General features: G+C 35.8%; 1 pseudogene; it reads left to right on the top strand.

The window, feature by feature from the left end:
• Positions 1–6,651: 6,651 nt before the first annotated feature.
• On the top strand, positions 6,652–7,074 carry LOC114207541 (interferon-induced transmembrane protein 1 pseudogene; annotated as a pseudogene).
• The last annotated feature ends 471 nt before the right edge of the window (positions 7,075–7,545 follow it).

Here is a 7,545-nt window from a genome sequence, read left to right as displayed (position 1 = left end):
GGTCTGGATTAGATCTTGTCCTCTTATTTAAACAAATCACTGTGGCCAGAGGAATGTAACTAATTAACCAATGTGGGTTATATCTTAAACTTCAGGGCTGAAAATAGAGGTAGAAATATTATCAGTCAAACAAAATAAAATATCCATTACCAAAAGGAGGTGGAACTGGATACCTAGTAGAGAAATAAAAGTCTTCACATAATGTGAACTTGCAGAAGTTGCTTAACATATGTGAACTTCAATTTTCTCATCTAAAAAAGAAAATGATAAAACTAACATAAAGTTATTGTAAGGATAAAATTTTATGTTTTGTATAAAGCTTCAGGCACTTAGTATGTTCTGGCAAATGTTAACCTCTTTTCTTTTCTATAGTATCTAGCATTCCCGGATTCTGGTTTGGCCTAACATCAATGTTAACACAGAGATACATACGCACACTCACACTCATACAAAACACACACACACACACACACACACACACACACACAATCATACAAACAGAGAGCTTCCTGAATGATATGGTAAATGGAGGTGGTGCTATAATACATGGCTCAGAAGCATTACCTGAGGAAATTATTTCTGTCATTACCTTTATACTTAATCAAAATGAGGCAAAATTGATACTCTGAGTCTCAAAAATCTCAGCTTTAGGAACTGCTATTAGTTTGATACCAAAAAAAAAAAACAAACCTGTTAGTAATTCTCAAGTTACTCTTGAAATTGATTCTATAATGGGAAGTCATCAGAGTGGGAGAAAAACCATGAAAGACTCAACTATAGGAAACAAACTGAGGGTTGCTGGAGGGGAAGTGGGTGGGGGATGGGGTAATTGGGTGATGGACCTTAAGGAGGACATGCGATATGATGAGCACTGGGTGTTATATGCAACCGATGAATTATTGAACTCTACATCTGAAACAAAAATGTATTATATGTTGGCTAATTGAATTTAAATTAAAAAAAGAAATTGATTCTATAAAAAAATAGTTTCATCTGGGGTGCCTGGGTGGCTCAGTTGGTTAAGCAGCTGCCTTCGGCTCAGGTAATGATCCTGGAGTCCCGGGATTGAGTCCCACATCGGGCTCCCTGCTCAGCGGGGAGTCTGCTTCTCCCTCTGACCCTCTTCCTTCTCGTGCTCTCTGTCTCTTATTCTCTCTCTCTCAAATAAATAAATAAAATCTTAAAAAAAATAGTTTCATCTGCTATGATTACTATTTTAACCTATAATGTGGAAGCTATGAAAAGGCATTTTAAGCCTAAGAAACTCTGTATTTTAGGTGCTAAGGGGAGGAGAATGAGTACTGAATCTTCGTTTAGGTGGATATAATAAAAACTGAATTACTAGACAGAGTAGAAATATTTATTCTTGTTTCCTGTTGGGATCTTTTGAGATTAGGCCAATATATTTCTACATTTAATGTAATAGGACGTGTAGTTAAAAGACTTCTAAATAAATGGGAAGTGACCTCACAGATTGCACTGGGACATGCACAACTCATTCAGATCTTATCAGAATTTGAATAGAAATCTTACACAAAATCAGACACAGATGCCATCCAAAATATGATCACAAACATTAAAATCCATGATCTTCAGTGACCTACTTATAACACTCTATAGGTAGCTTTTGATTATGCTTATGCTTAAGTCTTTTCTCATTGGTGAATCCCCAGGATCTCCAGCTAAACAGCCAGTCATGTACAGATGGAAAACTATTGTAATGGAAGACTTACCCAATCAAATACAAAAGATAAATGGGAACAAACAGAAAACATAATAAGAAATAACAATAACAAAAGATGACAAGAATAAGTCATCAGTAAATATATCAGTAATTATAATAAATATGAATGGATTAGTCTCACGTGTTAAAAGGCAGATAATTTCTGATTAGTACAAAACAGACGAGCAATAAACAGCAATATGTTTTTCACAAGTAACACACTTGAAATCAGATGGTTAAAAATAAAGAATTAAAAACACATTTCAGGCAAATCAAAAGGAAAGCAAGTATACTAATATTAATAGAATATAATCAAAATAAATAAACAATACCAATAATAACTAACTAATAAGGAAATAAACAACTAGATAAGAAGAGGAAGGGCTGTTGTTGACCGTAGGATGGCAAATGTTGACTGGTAAATATGGAGGGAGTACGGGAGTTGGAAAATCAGCATTTTGCAAACATCATAGTAAACATTGGATCAGGCAAGATCATTAAAGGATGCTAAATTTAAGGGAAAATATTGATGATTAATGGTATATTTATATGTCTTAAAGACCCTCTCCACAGGCTTCTTACTAATTGTAAAGAAAAATGTACTTATATAATGGACAAATTGGACGACACCATGACTGGGTGATAAAAATGACATCACCAATAAGGGGAAGATGGAAGTTGTGTGCATCCAGATGTGATCCATGACAAGGATACAGCATCACCTATGTAGTGTTCTGGCTGAGAATGTACAACCTGAATCTAATCATGAGGAAACATCAGAAAAATCCCAAATGAAGAACACTGTATCAAAGCAAACAAACAAACAAACAAACAAAAATGGAGGGTGTGATGGGGACTGTATTCCTCAAAAATATTAATGTTATTAAAAGCAAAGATGTTCCAGATTAAAGGAAACTAATGTGACATGACAACTAAATATAATACTTGACCCTAAACTGATGCTTTATTGGGTCAATTGAAAAAAAAGATGTTTGCAAAGACAAAGATTGAATTAGTATATCAATGTTAATTATGCTGCATTGATCATTATAGTGTGTTTATGTAAAGGGCCAGGACATATACAACTTATTCTAAAATAGTTCAGAAAAGAAATACACATGCATGCAAACATGTGTGTACCTACTGTGTGTGGAGAGAGAGAGATTAAATAATAAAGCAAATGGTAAAATGTGAGCCATGTTAACACTAGGTGAATTTTGGCAAAAGATTTATGGATGTTTTATCAAAAAAAGTATTTAAATTCAATTAATTAACATATAGTGTATCATTAGTTTCAGAGGCAGAGTTCAGTTATTCACCAGTTGTGTATAAAACCCAGTGCTCATTATATCACGTGCCCTCCTTAATGCCCATCACCAAGTTACCCCATCCTCCCATCTACTTCCTTTCCAGCAATCCTGTTTGTTTACTATAGTTGAGAATCTCTAATGGTTTGTCTCCCTCTCTGATTACATCTTGTTTTATTTTTTCTCCTTTCCCTTATGATCCTCTGTTTTGTTTCTTAAATTCCACATGAGTGAAATCATATGATAATTGTCTTTCTCTGATTGACTTATTTCACTTAGAATAATATCCTCTAGTTCCCTCCATGTCATTGCAAATGCTAAGATTTCATTTTTTGATGGCTGGGTAATATTCCATTATATATATACCATGTCTTCTTTTTTTAAATTTAATTTAATTTTATTATGTTATATTAGTCACCATACAATACATCATTAGTTTTTGATGTAGTGATCCACAGGTGTTATATGAGAACAGTGAATCATGGATACCATATCTTCTTTATCCATTCATCTGTTGATGACTATCTGGACTTTTTCATCATTTGGCTATTATAGATAATGTTGTTATGAACATTGGGGTGCATATATACCTTTGAATTAGTATTTTTGTATTCTTTGGGTAAATGCCTAGTAGTGTGATTACTGGATTGTAGGGTAGTTTTATTTTTAACTTTTTGAGGCACCTCCATACTGTTTTCCAAAGTGGCTGTACTAGCTTGCATTCCCACCAACAGTGTAAGAGGGTTCCCCTTTCTCCACATCCTCACCAACATTTGTTGTTTCCTGACTTGTTAATTTTAGCCATTCTGACTGGTGCAGTATTCTTATTTTTTTCCTCTTTCTTTCTTTCTTTTTCTTTCCTTCTTTCTTTCTTTCTTTCTTTCTTTCTTTCTTTCTTTCTTTCTTTTTCTTTCTTTCTTTCTTCTTTTCTTTTCTTCCTTCCTTCCTTCCTTCCTTCCTTCTTTCTTTCTTTCTTTCTTTCTTTCTTTCTTTCTTTCTTTCTTTCTTTTTTGATAGAGTGTGTGAGCAGATTGGGTGGGGGGCAGAGGGAGAGGGAGAGAAAGAATCTTAAGCAGGTTCTATGCCCAATGAGAAGGCCCATGCGAGGCTCAATCTCACAACCCTGAGATCATGACCTAAGCCAAATCAAAAGTCTGATGCTTAACAAACTGAGCCACACAGGCTTTTCTTTGTTTGTTTGTTTGTTTCTTTCTTTCTTTTTCTTTCTTTCTTCTTTTATTATTCCTTTCAATATCTGTAAGCTTGAACTTATTTCTTAAAAGGGAAAAAAGTGACAAAGAAGGATGTGTTATATACATAAAAGAAACAATGTAAATAAAAGATACAAAACACATGAACTTATTGTAACAACTTTGAAATGTGAAATTGTTATTATTTTCAGATCAGAAAATGGTGAAATATTGGTAATTTCATATTGTTCACATTAATGCATTAAAGCGGAAATACATATTCTCTATTCTTCATGTCTCCATGTGAGGGAATTTACTATACACACACTCTTGGTATTGCTTGCTTACTTCCCTCCACAGAAAGAGGAGTGAAAAGAACTTGGAATCACCACCTTCATGTTTAGTCTCTGTGTTTCTCTTCCTTTTCTTTGTGAGCCATCCTTTCTATACACAAACCAAATGCTCTAATTTGCTCACTGACATACCATAGGAGTGTGCCCTTACAGGTGTGGCATGAAGTTGTCAAGCTGCCCCTGTGACTAGACTGTTAACTCTTTGTAAAGCAGAGATGAAGTATTAAAAATATCGGTTGGATGAAGGTCTAAAGCCACATTATCCTCTTGGTTTTAGCAGGAATAATTGTAAGTGTGGTATTATGATCTTTATATAATGAGTGTGTATCTCATTTGAATCTCAACTCAGGCAGGGGGCAGTTATTTGTTTATTTATGCCATAAAATGCCAAATATGTAACACCATATATGAAACAAAAACTGCAAAATAAAGATAGATACAGTTATAGTTGAAACTATAGGGGAAAAGTCACATATGAGCATGGGTGAAAAGAGTCTAAATAAATACTAGCAATCCAAATCTTTTATTTTTAGATTTATTTATTTATTTATTTATTTATTTGACAGAGAGAGACAGACACAGAGAGAGCACAAGGAGGGGAAGCAACAGAGGGTGATGGAGAAGCAGGCTCCCCGCTGAATAAGGACCCCGATGTGGGGGTCAATCCCAGGACCCTGGGATCATGACCTGAGCTGAAGGCAGATGCTTAACGACTGAACCACCCAGGCACCCCAGCAATCCAAATCTAAAGGCAAGTTAAAACAATAATGCAGAATGGCTAGCAGAATCCTAAGGATGTTTTGATATGAGCAAATGAGGCAATCTAATTCACTATGTTAACAGATTAGAAAAGAAAAATTATATGACAGTCTTAATATATGTTGCTGAAGAAAACATTTGCAAAAAATCAATTACCCATTCATAGCAAAATATTACCATCAAACAAGAAAAATAAATACTGTAACTTGAAATAAGATATCTACAAAAAATACTAGAGCAAACATCATTCAAACAAAGAAATAAAACCCTCAAAACCCCAAACATCAGGAAAAATAAACCTCTATTAAATGGGTTAAAATAAAGTAAAACCTGAAATTGCAGAAAGTCCATAGAATAACAATAATAAAAACACATATGAAATTCTAATAAAGTTGTACTCAGAAGAAACTTTATATTATTAAACACTATTATTGATAATTAATCCATTTTGAAAATACATTGTATTCAACAACTCAACAAATGAAGGGGGAAGCAGTAATTTAAACCGAAGGAGACAGTAAAGTGGATAAAAACACAAAGGTAACTTCATATCTTGGCTTTATCACTCTAGTAACTATATGACCCTGGGCAAATGATAACATCTTGGTGCCTCAGTATCTTAATCTGTAAAAGCGGATTAATAGTAGTATTTATCTCCTAGAATTGAAAAGTATTTTACTTTTCAAAATAGTACACTTACATTAATACATATAATCCTTATATATGTATGTACATCAGAGGAGCAGAAACAAGAAATTAATAAGGATAAAACCTAATATTAATGAATTGGAGAACAGAAAAAGCAGAACTAATGAATAAATTCAAAAGCTTTTTCTTCAAAAATCATGATGGGGCACGTGGGTGGCTCAGTCGTTAAGCGTCTGCCTTTGGCTCAGGTCATGATTCCAGGGTCCTGGGATCAAGCTCCACGTCGGGTTCCCTGCTTTGAAAGCTTGCTTCTCCCTCTCCCACTCCCCCTGCTTGTGTTCCCTCTCTCACTATATCTGTCTCTCTGTCAAATAAATAAATAAAATTTTTAACAAAAATATAATAATAAAACCACTAGCTAATCTAATTAAGACCAACTGAGGGTTCTAGAGGGGAGGTGGGTGGGGGGATGGGTTAGTCTGGTGATGGATATTAAAGAGGGCACGTATTGAATGGAGCACTGGGTGTTATACGCAAACAATGAATCATGGAACACTACATCAAAAACTAATGGTGTAGATCCACACCACCGGTGCTCCATCTCCCACCATGAACCACAACTCCAGCACTTCTTCCCGGGCACCTACAACGACGTCCCCCCGACCTATGAGATGCTCAAGGAGGAGCACGAGGTGGCTGTATTCGGGGCGCCCCAGAGCTCGGCTCCCGTGACGACCACTGTGATCAACATCCGTAGTGAGACAGCCGTGCCTGACCACATCGTCTGGTCCCTGTTCAACACCATCTTCATGAACTGGTGCTGCCTGGGCTTCGTGGCCTTCGCCTACTCCATGAAGTCCAGGGACCGGAAGATGGTGGGTGACATGACTGGGGCCCAGACTTATGCCTCCACCGCCAAGTGCCTGAACATCTGGGCCCTGGTCTTGGGCCTCCTTCTGACCACTGGATCCATTGTTCTTCTGCTGTTTGTCTACACTACCGCCTACAGTGTATTTTTGAAGTCTATGCAGGAGAACAATGGGTACCACTAGGTGCTCATGGCAGGAGACCCAAGTCCTCCACCGTGCGCTGCTGACCCTGTCCCTTAGCATCCAGCCCTTCACATTAACACACTTGCCTGCTTACAGCTGAATTCAATAAAGTACACTTGTGTATAAAAAAAAAACTAATGGTGTAATGTATGGTGATTAACATAACATAATTAAATAAAAAAAAGAGGGAACATAAAGCACAAACACAATTAGAAATGGAAAAAGGGGAAATTGACACAGATACAGAGAAATGCAAAATACTTAAATAAGTGACTTTGCTCAAACTTGTGCAAATAAATTTCAAAATCTGGATTTAATAGATGATTTTCTAAGAGAATATAAATTAGCTTCATATGAGATTTTTTTTAAACTAAATAAACCATTAGTGACTGAAAAAAAAAAAGTCTAGTCTTGAAGTGCAATGCATTTCCTCCAAAACAAGCACCAGCTTCAAAGAGCTTTAGTGGGCAATTTTGCTCAAAGATTCAAAAAATAATTCATTCTGAAAGCCTT

Source organism: Eumetopias jubatus, unplaced genomic scaffold (assembly GCF_037043125.1).
Source record: "Eumetopias jubatus isolate StellerSeaLion01/CBP00866 unplaced genomic scaffold, mEumJub1_p1.0 scaffold_11, whole genome shotgun sequence".
In the NCBI taxonomy this organism is placed as follows: Eukaryota; Metazoa; Chordata; class Mammalia; order Carnivora; family Otariidae; genus Eumetopias; species Eumetopias jubatus.
Note: the sequence above shows the minus strand (reverse complement) of the source record. Positions and strands in the feature narration are given on the sequence as shown.